General features: G+C 35.2%; 1 long non-coding RNA gene across 1 annotated transcript in view; it reads right to left on the minus strand.

Annotated features, from left to right (window-relative positions):
* The window catches only part of LOC141565509 (uncharacterized), a 33,790-nt gene extending 18,612 nt beyond the window's left edge, over nucleotides 1-15,178 (minus strand). Inside the window, exon 1 of the long non-coding RNA XR_012489043.1 lies at nucleotides 15,058-15,178. This is a non-coding gene — a long non-coding RNA (uncharacterized LOC141565509). The remainder of the gene's footprint in view (nucleotides 1-15,057) is intronic.
* Between the last annotated feature and the right edge of the window lie 230 nt (nucleotides 15,179-15,408).

Genomic DNA, 15,408 nt, shown 5'->3' on the forward strand with positions numbered 1-15,408 from the left:
ATGTTGCTTATAAGTGAGGGGACTCAGGAAATTATAATAATAATTTAAGGTGACTTTAAGCATCAATCAAGGACCGAAAACATTTACTTTTGAAGAAAAATATTGTCATTTGGTATAGCATTCATTTCAAGTGAGATCACCATGGAAGTTCTAGGTCACATGAGCAACAAGATAAAGCACTACACATTTTCTCTGATGCCCACAACTTCTCAAACCTGTCCAAAACAGTAATTATGTTACAAAGAGAAAGCAATTTTAGCTTTCTTCAGAGTTAGTATGCCCAGAATCCAAAATAAATGAGAAAAAAAAAACAAACAAACCCAAAATACTATAAACCATGAACTAATGCTTACTTATCCTGAAATTACTTAGAAATCCTCTCTTACCTCCCATGCTACTAGGAGTGAGGTTATTGTAGCAGACATAAAGTCACAGCACAGTGATACACAATCTATCCCAATATTCTGGTTCTCCTTCCCTCTCTTAGTATTGTGGAAACTCTGGATGCAGGTTATATAAAGTCCTGCTTGGAACAGAAAGTTAGATAGCCATAGCCTCTTAGGAGCCTCCCCTACCAGGGACCATAACTGTAGCACCAATGCTGCAAAGCTCTGAACTGAAGTTTTCAGTGTAATGAACTGAGGAACAGAGGAAAAAGGACATTACCAGGACAGGACACTATGGGTGGAAGGGCCATGTAGCACTCCATTAAGCCTGAGAGAAGGAACATAATACTCAGTTAGGACCAGCTCCAATTACTGAAAAGTTATATTGTTCAGAGAGCAAGGCTAATGAATCATGAATTGCCTAGTGTGGGAAAAAAACTGACATACTTTGAGATCTAGCCCCCAATGAAAACAGGCAGAGAAGAGGGAGTCAGAAAATTAGAGGGAAAATAAGAGGGGTAAGAGGTAGAAGAGTGACATTAACAAAGATATGAGAAAAAAAGAAAACATCATTAGAAGGAAATCAACAGAGAAAACCTTCACAGAAGAAGGAAATATTGCCACCAAATCTAATAAACAAATTCAGGCATCTATAGATAAATACTACAATGCATAGGTAGATGACTTCATAATTAGTGAAACAGAGGACCCTCTGGCTTTAAGGAGAACATGGAACCACAACTTCCTCTTTTCAGAATAATTCAAAGGAGAAATGAGAGTTATGAGCCTAGAATGTATAACTTATACAGCAAAATTAATGGGCAGGCTAGAAAAGTGAATTTTCAGTGGCAAGCCTCATCAAAGAAACAAAGGAGCAAACAATAAATTGGCAATATCAATGCACAGAAGTGAAAGAGAGAAACAAAAATATGTTTGAAGAAAATATGCAAACTATATAAACAAAACATACTGATTCCAAAGACTGGATGTGTAGAAACAACCTAAGTGTCATAGGCTTGAAAGAAGAACATGACAGGACAAAAAAATCTTATGATTAAAAGAAAATATGCAAATTATGTAAGCAAAAGATGCTGATCTTGAAGATAGGATGTGTAGAAATAACTTAAAAATCATAGATCTACCGGAAGAACATGACAGGGAAAAAAATCTTAACATGATAATGAAAGAAAGAACTGCCAGAATTTCTGAACATATAACTATGGATATAATAAATAAATAATGGATATAAATACCAGTTGAAAGAATTCATAGATTGCCTCCAGAAAGAACAAAAAACAAAAAACAAAAACAAAAACAAAACAAAAACCCAAAACAAACAAACAAATAAACAAACAAACAAACAAAAAAACAAAAACAAGGTTGTGTGTAGATTAATGGGAATGGAATAAAGACAGGGAAAAGGTGGGGAGAAAATATAAGTGAGGGATGATTGGAAGGGTGGGAAAGGAGGTTTAATAATAGCAAGTTAAGGAGTAGAACTAAAGTCAAAGAGTTACCAGGGATAGGAAATAAGAAATATACACAAACACAATAATGATCAGGAGTAGAATTCATTAGAAAAAAAGTAGAGGTAGAATTATTGATCTCAGACAGTGTCAGATTTAAAGATTTAATCAAAAGAGAAATTGACATTATGCCACCCATATTAGAATTGTTTTAGGTGATTCTCTGAAGATGGCGGAGAAGAAACACACGACTCAGTGAACGTCCTCACTCCCTCACAACCAATTAGATAAATTAAGTCTCAAAATTAGCTCAGGACTGATAGATACCACAAGGACTGGAAGCACGACTTACCAGCTGAAGAGAATCTGGAGTTTCAACAGGAAAGGTCAGTTCTCAGGGGAGGAATAAGAAAGACCAGCACAGACGGTGGGGTAGGGGCACACTGCGCCCATTGCACTGGGAGGGGCTCTGGGATCAGAGAAGCCACTGAGGTAAAGGAATCTGGCACAGGCTGTTAGCTCTTCTCTGCTAATTATTTAGCAGTTCAGAAGAGAAAGCCAAAATATTTTAAAACTCAGATTAGATTTCCCCCCCCCCCACCCTGGGGGTGACTCGGCAGACTCGGCACCAGGGGGTGTGGCCTCAGCTACCTCCTGAGAATAGTTAAGAGACTGACAAGTGGGTGGATACGGCCCAAGGCAACACACACTGCCTAGCTTAGCTGGAGGGAGTGGAACTCAGCTCCAGGAAGTCCCAGAGAAGCGGAACCTTTGAACTAGGGACCGCGGTTTCTGGCAGACACATCCAGTTTGAGCGCAGGGGCTTCTTACGTCACCTGCTGCAGACATCCACTCCCCACCTGGACACATAGGCTGAGCTTCTTGCTGTCTTCACTATTCTACGCCCTCAAAGCACAGCAGTGCTAATCACCTCTGAGGCACTTCCAGGGAGGGGGTGGGGAACTCTCTCCCAGAGCTCTCTCTTAGCTCAGGCACAGGAGCCGCTGCATCCATCCCGTCTGGGAGGAAGCTGGTAAAGAAGTAAATAATTTCCTACCCCAGGGACAGACCCCAAAACATTTTTTAAGTATGAGCAAAAAAGCTAGAAAAACTATAGATTCCTTCTATACAGAGAAAGAGCGGGTACCCAACCCCGAGGAAATTAACAGCAAAGATTCAGAAGATAACAACCTAAAGGGGAACGATTCCTGCCCCCCATCACATAACTCTCTCCTAGAAGAAGCTCTTAAGAAATTGAGGGAGATCGAAGAAAAATGGGGCAAGGAAAGGGAAGTTATGATAGAGAATAACAATGTCCTGAAATTGGAGTTGGAAAAAATAAAGAATTCACAGGAGATGCAGGGAAACAAAATTAGTGAATTAGAAAAGGTTAAAAAAACACAGGAAAGTAGGATTTCTGAATTGGAAAAGATAAAAAAGTCTCAAGAAAATAGAATTTCTGAATTGGAAAAAGAAAATAATTCTCAAAAAAAAAAAATTAGGGAAATGGAAAAAAATTCAATAGAGCAAAACAATTCATTTAAAAACGAAATTGGGCATTTACAAAAAGAACTAAAAACTGTGAAAGAAGAAAATAACTCCTTAAAAGTCAGGATGGAACAAATAGAAATGAATGATTCACAGAGAACCCAAGAATCAGTCAAACAAAACAAAAAAAATGAGAAGCTGGAGAACAACGTCAAATACTTACTGGGAAAATCTATAGACCTGGAAAATAGATCTAGGAGAGATAATCTGCGGATTATTGGACTTCCAGAAAACTATGACCATAAAAAGAGCCTAGATTCTATTTTACAGGAAATTATCAAAGAGAACTGTCCAGAGATAATAGAAACAGAAGGGAAAGTAGATGTGGAAAGAATTCATCGAACTCCTTCTGAAATAGACCCTAAAAAAAGAACACCACGGAATATTGTGGCTAAGCTGCAGAATTACCACACAAAGGAGAAAATCCTGCAAGCAGCTAGAAAAAAACAATTTAAATACCAAGGTGCCACAATAAGGGTCACCCAAGATCTGGCTGCCTCCACATTAAAAGATAGAAGGGCCTGGAACCTGATATTCCGTAAGGCAAAAGATCAAGGACTGCAACCAAGAATGAACTACCCAGCTAAGTTTAGCATCTTTTTCCACGGAAGAAGATGGTCATTCAATGAAACAGAGGAATTCCATATGTTTCTAAGAAAAAAACCAGACTTAAACAAAAAATTTGATCTACATCCACAAGACTGAAGAGAAACAGAAAAAGGTACACAGAACCCTTGAGAACTGTAACTCTGTTGTGGATATATAAAAAATACTCAAGGATAATTTGATTTTACTGATATAAAAGAAAAAAAGGGGGGTGTAGTAAAGGGAAGGAGGTCGGTTCAGAAAAAGGGGAAGGAGTGATAAAAAGAGGGAAACTACATCCCAGGAAGAGACATAGAAAATACACCATATCTGAGGGAACTTAGTGAGGGGGAGAATCATTGTGTGAATCTTACTCTCATCAGAAGAGGCTCAAAGAGTAAATAATTAACATATTTGTTTTTCAGAGAATTTTCTCTCACCTCATTAAAAGGGGGGAGAGGAAAAGGGAAAAGGAAAAGGGGAATAAGTGAAGGGACTTGGAGGGAGGGGGGAGGGATCCTAAAAAAAAAAAAAAAAAAAAAAAAGAGGGAGGGTTGCGCGTCACAAGGGGGGTCTGTAAATTAAATATCGGGGAGGGGGATCAGGGGGGTCAAGGGAAAAAAGCATAATCTGGGGATAATACGATGGCAGGAAATACAGAATTAGTAATTTTAACTGTAAATGTAAATGGGATGAACGATCCCATCAAACGGAGACGGATAGTAGATTGGATCAAAAAGCAGAACCCTACAATATGTTGCCTACAGGAAACACACTTAAAGCAGGGAGATACATACAGAGTAAAGGTAAAAGGTTGGAACAGAGCCTATTATGCTTCAGGTAAAGCCAAAAAAGCAGGGGTAGCTATCCTTATCTCAGATCAAGCAAAAGCAGAAGTAGATCTCGTTAAAAAAGATAAGGAAGGAAACTATATCCTGCTGAAAGGTAGCATAAATAATGAAGCCATATCAATACTAAACATATATGCACCAAGTGGTATAGCATCTAACTTTCTAAAGGAAAAGTTAAGAGAACTGCAAGAAGAAATAGATAGTAAAACTATAATAGTGGGAGATCTCAACCTTGCACTCTCAGATTTAGACAAATCAAACCACAAAACAAACAAGAAAGAAATTAAAAAAGTAAATAGAACATTAGAAAAACTAGGTATGATAGACCTTTGGAGAAAACTGAATGGCAATAGGAAGGAATATACTTTCTTCTCAGCAGTTCATGGATCCTATACAAAAATTGACCATATACTAGGACATAAAGATCTCAAAATTAAATGTAGGAAGGCAGAAATAATAAATGCCTTCTTCTCAGATCACAATGCAATAAAAGCTACATTCAGTAAAAAGTTAGGGGTAAATAGACCAAAAAGTAATTGGAAACTGAATAATCTCATCTTAAAGAATGACTGGGTGAAAGAGCAAATTATAGAAACAATTAACCATTTCACCCAAGATAATGATAATGATGAGACATCATATCAAAATCTTTGGGATGCAGCTAAAGCGGTAATAAGGGGAAATTTTATATCTTTAGAGGCTTATTTGAAGAAAATTGAGAAAGAGAAGATTAACGAATTGGGCTTACAACTTAAAAGGCTAGAAAAAGACCAAATTATAAACCCCCAACCAAAAATTAAACTCGAAATACAAAAATTAAAAGGAGAAATCAATAAAATTGAAAGTAAAAAAACTATTGAATTAATAAATAAAACCAAGAGTTGGTTTTATGAAAAAGCCAATAAAATAGATAAACCTTTGGTAAATTTGATCAAAAAAAAGAAAGAGGAAAATCAAATTGATAGTCTTACAAATGAAAAGGGGGATCTTTCCACCAATGAAGAGGAAATTAGAGAAATAATAAGGAGTTACTTTGCCCAACTTTATGCCAATAAATTTGATAACTTAAGTGAAATGGATGACTTCCTCCAAAAATATAGGCTCCCTAGATTAACAGAGGAGGAGATAAATTGCTTAAATAGTCCCATTTCAGAAAAAGAAATAGAACAAGCTATTAATCAACTCCCCAGGAAAAAATCCCCAGGGCCAGATGGATTCACATGTGAATTCTACCAAACATTTAAAGAACAATTAGCCCCAATGTTATATAAATTATTTGAAAAAATAGGGGATGAAGGAGTCCTACCAAATTCCTTTTATGACACAGACATGGTACTGATACCTAAACCTGGTAGATCGAAAACTGAGAAAGAAAATTATAGACCAATCTCCTTAATGAATATTGATGCTAAAATCTTAAATAAGATATTAGCAAAAAGACTTCAGAAAATCATCTCCAAGATAATACACTATGATCAAGTAGAATTTATTCCAGGAATGCAGGGCTGGTTTAATATTAGGAAAACTATTAATATAATTGACCATATTAATAATCAAATTAATAAGAACCATATGATCATCTCAATAGATGCAGAAAAAGCATTTGACAAAATCCAACATCCATTCCTACTAAAAACTCTTGAGAGTATAGGAATAAATGGATTATTCCTTAGAATAATCAGGAGTATATATTTAAGACCGTCAGTAAGCATAATATGCAATAGAAATAAACTGCAACCTTTCCCAGTAAGATCAGGAGTGAAACAAGGTTGCCCACTATCACCATTACTATTCAATATAGTACTAGAAACGCTAGCCTCGGCAATAAGAGCCGAGAAAGAGATTCAAGGAATTAGAGTAGGAAATGAGGAAATTAAACTATCACTTTTTGCAGATGACATGATGGTATACTTAGAGAACCCCAAAGACTCTGCTAAAAAGCTACTAGAAATAATTCAAAATTTCAGCAAAGTGGCAGGATACAAAATAAATCCACATAAATCCTCGGCATTTTTATATATCACTAACAAAATGCAACAGCAAGAGATACAAAGAGAAATTCCATTCCAAACAAATGTTGATAGTATAAAATATTTGGGAATCCATCTACCAAAGAAAAGTCAGGAATTATATGAGAAAAATTACAAAACACTTGCCACAAAAATAAAATCAGATTTAAATAATTGGAAAGACATTCAGTGCTCTTGGATAGGCCGAGCGAATATAATAAAGATGACAATACTCCCCAAACTAATCTATTTATTTAGTGCTATACCAATCAGACTCCCAAGAAACTATTTTAATGACCTAGAAAAAATAACAACAAAATTCATATGGAAGAATAAAAGGTCAAGAATTGCAAGGGAACTAATGAAAAAAAACTCAGAAGAAGGTGGTCTAAGTGTACCTGATCTAAAGCTATATTATATAGCAGCAGTCACCAAAACCATTTGGTATTGGCTAAGAAATAGACCGGTAGATCAGTGGAACAGATTAGATACAAAGGACAAAAAAGGGTACATCTATAGCAATCTAATCTTTGACAAACCCAAAGATTCCAACATTAGGGATAAAAATTCATTATTCGGAAAAAACTGTTGGGAAAACTGGAAATTAGTATGGCAGAAATTAGATATGGATCCACACTTAACACCATATACCAAGATAAGATCAAAATGGGTCCATGATTTAGGCATAAAGAGGGAGATAATAAATAGATTAGAGGAACAGAGGATAATCTACCTCTCAGACTTGTGGAGGAGGAAGGAATTTATGACCAGAGGAGAACTAGAGATCATTATTGATCACAAAATAGAAGATTTTGATTACATCAAACTAAAAAGTTTCTGTACAAATAATACTAATGCAAACAAGATTAGAAGGGAAGTAACAAATTGGGAAAATATTTTTAAAAACAAATGTTCTGACAAAGGTCTCATTTCCAAAATATATAGAGAACTGACCCTAATTTATAAGAAACCGAACCATTCTCCAATTGATAAATGTTCAAAGGATATGAACAGACAATTCTCAGAGGAAGAAATTGAAACTATATCCACTCACATGAAAGAGTGTTCCAAATCACTACTGATCAGAGAAATGCAAATTAAGACCACTCTGAGATACCACTACATACCTGTCAGATTGGCTAAGATGACAGGAACAAATAATGACAAATGTTGGAGGGGATGTGGGGAAATTGGGACACTAATACATTGCTGGTGGAGTTGTGAAAGAATCCAGCCATTCTGGAGAGCAATCTGGAATTATGCCCAAAAAGTTATCAAACTGTGCATACCCTTTGACCCAGCAGCGCTACTACTGGGATTATATCCCAAAGAAATACTAAAGAGCGGAAAGAGACATATATGTGCCAAAATGTTTGTGGCAGCTCTTTTTGTTGTAGCTAGAAACTGGAAGATGAATGGATGTCCATCAGTTGGAGAATGGTTGGGTAAATTGTGGTATATGAAAGTTATGGAATATTATTGCTCAGTAAGAAATGACCAGCAGGAGGAATGTAGAGAGGCCTGGAGAGACTTAAATCAACTGATGCTGAGTGAAATGAGCAGAACCAGAAGATCACTGTATACTTCAACAACGATACTGTATGAGGATGTATTCTGATGGAAGTGGAAATCTTCAACATAAAGAAGATCCAACTCACTTCCAGTTGATCAATGATGGACAGAGGTAGATACACCCAGAGAAGAAACACTGGGAGGGGAATGTAAATTGTTAGCACTAATATCTGTCTGCCCAGGTTGCATGTACCTTCGGATTCTAATGTTTATTGTGCAACAAGAAAATGATATTCACACACATGTATTGTACTTAGACTATATTGTAACACATGTAAAATGTATGGTATTGCCTGTCGTCGGGGGGAGGGAATAAGGGAGGGGGGGTAATTTGGAAAAATGAATACAAGGGATAATATTATAAAATATATATATATATAATAAAAAAAATTAAAAAAAAAAAAAGAATTGTTTTAGATCTATGTGTATATATACATATATATGTATATATATATATGTATGTAGGTGTAAGTATGTGTGTACATAGTTATATGTATGTATATGTGCATGTTATTATATCCCTACATAACTATAGTCTTCTTGGAGGGAGGTAAAAAGGAGGAAAGGGGAAAAAAAGAATAAAGTAAAAAGTGCACAATAGAGAACCAAAGGAAAGCTACATAGAAGTTAAGATGGACAGTCATGAATACAATGCCTTCTATTATTATGTACATTATATTATATACATTATATTGTAATATATATAGTATGTATTATTATACATACTTTATTGAAATGAAAATTTATTGTTACATATTATGAATCTTCCCTGATATTCTGCCTAGCACATGACAGGTTTTTTTCTTTATTTGTCCTTGTTTTTTTTTTTTTTCCTTCTATTTTATTTTTTTCTTATTTTGCATTTCAGTTTTAAATAAATACATACCTAAAAAGATAAGTGTGCAAATTCTTAAATGCATATTCATTGAATATAACAATATAATTTAGAAACAAAAAGTTCTGCAAATGATCAAGAGAAAGTTCTTCAAATTAAAAGGAAAAAAAAAAAAAGGAAATTTGAATTATGCAAGACTATTCTGCACCCATCAGAAAATGTAAAAGGAAATAGGATAATGTGATTTGAAAAGTAATGTAATTCAGCATGCAAACCAAAGTGGGCTGCCTTGCAAATCTGAGATTAATCACATGTGAAAAAAGATGAACATTCAATAATAAAAAGGCGATTGGAACAGTTTTAAAAAGAAAACCAGAACTGAAAAGATTATTTGCTTCTCAAATGCAGAAGGAGCGAATACATGCTAAAACAAGTATAACAACCTAGAGAGAGCAGAGATACAGGTGAGAGACTTCTTTTAAATTTGTACACAAGGAGAGAGAAATGAATGCAGAAATCTGGTAGAGGTGAGAGTGATTAGGAAGACAAGACATGGATTTTAGAGTTTGGTGATACTTCATGCAGGGAAAACTTTTTTTCTTTTGAGGGGGAACCACATTACATGCAATATGGAAAAGTATAGGAAAATGGGGAATGGAAAGGAACATAGAGATAAATAAGTAATGTTTCAGTTTCAAATCAAATGAGTTCATTTCAATTTTTTGTCATTTTTTATATTGGGGAAGAATCTAGATCTGGGAGCAGAAAACTGTCTTAAAGCCTATCTCTATAACTTACTTTCTGTATTATCCTAAGTATATGGATTTATTTCTTTAGACCTTAGTTTCTTTAGAAACTAAAACTGGACCAAATTATCTTCCAACTTTGACATTCTGGGTCTAACATGTATAAGCCCCAGAGAAAGGAATCTCAGTATCCAGATAGTCCAAAATTCATTTAAATCAGAATCTGCCTAATGAACAAATATATGGAATATGAGAATTGGAAGATACATCTAGACTAATCTGTACCTGAAAATGGATCTCTCTTTCAATATTCAACTCATATCACATAATTCCAATCTCTTTTTAACCCTCTGATATTCAAGTTCATTAAAGCTTTCTCCTTTAGGGAATCCTTCTAATATAAGGCACAGGGCCTTGTAGGCCCTCAGTTAATAGTAGGATAACCCAGAAACTTAAAAAAAAAAACTAAAGGAAAATACTAACGTAAAAATATAAACATAACATTTACTAAGGAAATTGATATATTATCTAGGCTACCTTCTAACAGTCTAGGTTCACTTGTTCATGACTCAACAAATATGCAATCAAAGAACAATCATGTGGAAAAAATGCTATGATAAAGGAACTCCTCTTCTCTGGTGGTTTTGAATTGCAAGGGCCATTAGCCACCTGAGTCTCAAATAACCAATTTCATGCCCATGCCCAATCCTATGAAGCCTAAACTCCACTTTCATTCTCCCCCTCACACCAAGAAGGCTCACATATGTTGCATTAACTTACAGAGGAATAAACTTATTTGATTGTCATAAGCTGTACTGAAATTGGATTGTAAATAAAGGAAAAGATGTTTGTAACAAGAAGCATTTTAAAAGCAGGATATATTGTCCTGGTATTTGACATCCAAATTTAGGATGGGTGCTACCTGTTTCACAAGATTTTCTAGAGATAACTGCAGACTAGAAAAGCATTTTTGAAATTGAGAGGCAAGCATGGAAGATGTATAGAAAGAAGATTTTTGTTACTTTGTGTATTTTTTTTTTGCTTCCCTGATATGGTATAGGGTATTATACTAATATAATAATTTGGGTATTTCTTATGATAAATGTATTCCACCTTACAATCAATAGTCCCATACAATCTAACAATGAATGAATGAATGAAAAAAAGTGTTTATAAAATACTTGCTTGTAGAAAGTTTCTATATATTTTCTACAAATAGAAAAATAAGATAGGTTCTGCTCTCAAGAAGCTTATATTATAGACTATGAATCTGAGTCAGGAAAAACTGAGTTCAAATCCAATCTCAGACACTAGCTATGAAAACAGAGAAAACCACTGAATTTCTCTTAGCCCCAGTTTTCTGTAAAATGGGGATAATAATAGCATCCACTCCACAGAATGGTTGTGAGAATCATATGAGATAACCAATAGAAAGTGTTTTTTAAATTTTTTTATAGCCATTAAATAACTTTATAAACACTAGCTATTATTATAAGTTGGAGAATGAACACATTGAAATATCAATTTCAAGTCATGTGGTCCCATGATCTTTAGGATGCTATAATAAAGAAGGTAATAATACTCTTCCTTAATATAATTTCCACTGATAAAATACTATTAAATTCTGATGTTGAACTAAGGACCTTGGTATGGAAAGTTTATTTTCTGGGTCTTTAATTGTAGAATCTTTATGGAAGCAGCTACCAGACTACAATTCCATGGGAGTAGATTCTTGAAATGATGATTTTGGGGGACAGAACTAAAGGTGAGTCCACTGATCTTCAGGACTATGAGGCTTACTTGACCATTAGTGCCAATTGGAGATAGTTGTGGCAAGGAAAGTAAACTCCTTCTTTCTGGTGATTGCTCCTTTGTTGATGGTTGGAAAGTTGCATTCTGGTTTCAGGGTCTGTTATTGGGGGAGCATCACTATTTCCAAGGCTCTTGGGTTTACAGACTTTCCCACTGGGGTTTCAACAAGTAGTGATGAAGTTAATAGTGGTGGTTTGATTTCCCTAGAACATATTGCTCTCTGATTCTCCCATAGAATACCTTTCTCCTTCAGCTTTCCAGCTCTATAAGTTCTGTTAGTTGGTTAGAATGTATCCTCAGATGATAACTTTACGGATACGGATGGAAATAGAATTGTAGCCTGGGAATCAGTGGGGTACCACCACTCTCAGGATTCAGGTTTATCTACTCTTTAGTGGCAGATGATCAACAGTAAGTTGTGATGGTAGTAATAGTTGAGGGCAAGATAGGGTCTGTTCCTCAGTACTTCCTTTTGCTCCCTTAGTAATGGTTTGTCAAGCCTGCAAAATGGAAGCAGAACTGATGGTCTCAGGGACAATGATATTCCCAAAGCTCCTCAGGTCAACATACAGGGATAACTCCCAAAGGGTCTGAATTGTGGATTGAATTGCCTGACACATACTACCTCTTGCTTATCCCAGAGGGGACCTTATTGTTTCAGCTTGGCTAAATTTATTTTTCCATAGGATTTATTAAGTATCTGTCATGATCAAGATACTGTCCTAGGTGCCAGGATTTTAAACACCAATAGATAAGTATATGCTTAAGAACAAGTCTTTTTTTGGTTACCTTAAACTTTTATTTTTCTTGTTCTAACCCAGGACAGCTATGTAATTTGCTAATAATAATCTTCATTTTCATTTGTCTCTATTATAAATGGGCTATTCACTTTTCTATTGATCTCAAGATATCGTTTCTTTTATGGAATACCAGTCTTAACTGAGGAGCCAAACTGATTCTTGCAAAAATTGTCTGAATACTCTGAAAATAGATTACAAGGAGTCTTTGAAAATTCTTACTCACTTTTGAAAGTGAACTTATTAGTGAAGATGGCTTTGGGAGGCCACATGATTCAGTGAAAAGCATGCTAGATGATCTGAAGTAGGAAGATATGGAATTTTGTACTGTCTTTGCCACCTGCGTGAGCTCAAGAGTATCTGAGTCAGTTCTAAATTCAGGCCTTTCCAAGCTTAGAACTCTATCCATTGAATCACATATGACAGGATACACATAGGTAGCTTATAGCTGGCTTGGATAATATTAATTAAGTGCTTACTTTGGATCTGTTGTTTGGTCAGGTCCTAGAAAAGTGGTGGTGCAGGGAGAAAGGCTATCTGGAGTTTTGATCAACTGCTCTTGAACATGTGTTTTATGATAAAGATTCTCATGCATCTATAGAATGGTAGGAGAGCGCTTCAGGTAAGATCTCTCTGTTCAAGCTCAGTGCATGAATGGCTAAAGGGAATAAAAGTAGTATGGAATTCATTGGCCAAGTAAGTAGCACAGTAGATAGAATGGAGGGTCTGGAATTATGAATATGTCACTGTATCTATGATGCGCAGTAAGGAAATTATAACTATCTTCAGAGGATTACTAGAACTCCTAAGTAGAGAATGTATTCTGACATCATAGCAGCAGAGTTGAACTAAAGCAAGACTTTTCAACCTTGTACACTTTGTGACCCCTTTTCACCCAATAAATGTTTATGCAACCCCAGGATATAAGTTTATAAACTAGGTATATAAATCAAACATTTACTGATAATAAATCATATTTTTGTGACTACCTCCCACATTCAGTTACATGATCTCATATGGGATCATGAACCACAGTTTAAGAAACTTTGTCCTAGAGAATACTACAAAGGCATCATTGATTGGGACAACAGTGAGCCACAAGGAAAAACATCCGGGATCTATTATGAGGATTGATATCAACATAATCCTGGGAGAAAATAGAATAAAATATTTAGAATTGGGAAGGTCTCTAAGATCATTTAGTATAATTCTCCTTGCTCTCATTGTGCAGATGAGGAAACCATAACCCAGTTCCCTGGATTAAAAGCCGTTCTCTTTCTACCATACTTCACTGCCTGTCTGTATTTTGTTCCAGGCTTCAGGTGGGTGTAAAAGTTAAAAAAAAAATGAAAATCTTTATTGATCCAGAGATGCACAACAGTATTATCCACCCCAGAGTATCATAGCAAAAATCTATAGCTGGTGATCAATAGTTTGCTGACTTAGTTAATTTTAATATATCGTCCATCATCATGGAAAAAGTTTAAAAGTGGAATAAACATTTTAGTATAAATGATTAACATAGTGATGACTTAGAATGTATACCTTTATTATTGTATGTCTTTTTGTTAGTACACATACCTCCTTCTCCCCCTGTAGGACCAATCTCTTTGAAGGGAGCAGAGAAACTAAGTCAGACTTTTGATGAAGCCAGTTAGAATTGCCTCCCAAGCTTCCATTGTTAAATTTTTAGCTTGAGCATTTATTTACACCTCAGAAATTGGCAAAAGTTACAAATCAGAGCTTATTTTATTGTTTTTTGATTGATAAAATGATGGTGATAGTATTAGTGCAGATTAAACACAAAAGTGTATCATGAAAACATTTTTTTTGGAGAATTGGCTGTTAAATTTTTACTAGAACATCCATGAACTCAGCATGTCTTCACTAAAGCAATAAAAAAGTCATATCTCTATAGTGACATCAGATTTACAAAGAACTTTTGTCATGACATCTGTGATTCAGATATTACAAGTATTGTTATACTTCTTTAATACCACTCAGTTTGACAGCATATAATCTAGGTTTGAATTGCAGGCATTGTTTCTAAGACCAGTAGTCTCCCTATTAAAACCATGCTACACTGGGCCAACCATTCACTCTTGTTCCTTAAAATCTCATACGTTATCATAGATAGTTATTCCTATTTCTTCCCTAAGTCTTGTCCAAAAATGTTTTGCAAGAACATTAGAATTTAAATAAATTGATAGGCAGGAAGGGAAAAGACAAAGGAGAAGATATAAAGGGAAAAGTCTAAAAAGAAAGAAGAGGAGAAAAGAAGAATGAGTCAGAGAAGAAAGATAAAGAGAAAAGACAAAGGAAAAAGAAGGAACAATAAAAGAAAGAAAAAGAAAGAAAGAAAGGAGTGAAGGGTGCCTGTAATACTCCCAGCTATAATTTGAACTGTATGTACAGGATGCTCAGTAATGTCTACCTTGCTTCTGTCTTACCTACAGACATGTTAGGAAGTAGGAATTTCTTTGCCCATTGCAGAGTTTTAGGAGTTGCTTGTACTCTTCACTACTGCTCAAATTTAATGTCTTACTTTTCCATCCATACTTCAGTTAGATAAAGCAAGTTCATTTTTTTATAAGGTAGAGTAAAGTAGAGGGTGAAATAGTGACTTCACAATTCAAAGAATGCAGGATTTGAAAAATTCTATAGGTAGAAATCATCTGTAGCTTCTATGTTAAAGCAATGGTTCTTAACTTGGAGTCTATGGATCATTGAGGGGTTCGTGGATAAATTTTGGTAAATATTTGAACTTGGATAGGAAAGAAAATATCTTTATCTGCACTAAT

The sequence above is a fragment of the Sminthopsis crassicaudata genome, chromosome 4 (genome assembly GCF_048593235.1).
Source record: "Sminthopsis crassicaudata isolate SCR6 chromosome 4, ASM4859323v1, whole genome shotgun sequence".
Lineage (NCBI taxonomy): Eukaryota > Metazoa > Chordata > Mammalia > Dasyuromorphia > Dasyuridae > Sminthopsis > Sminthopsis crassicaudata.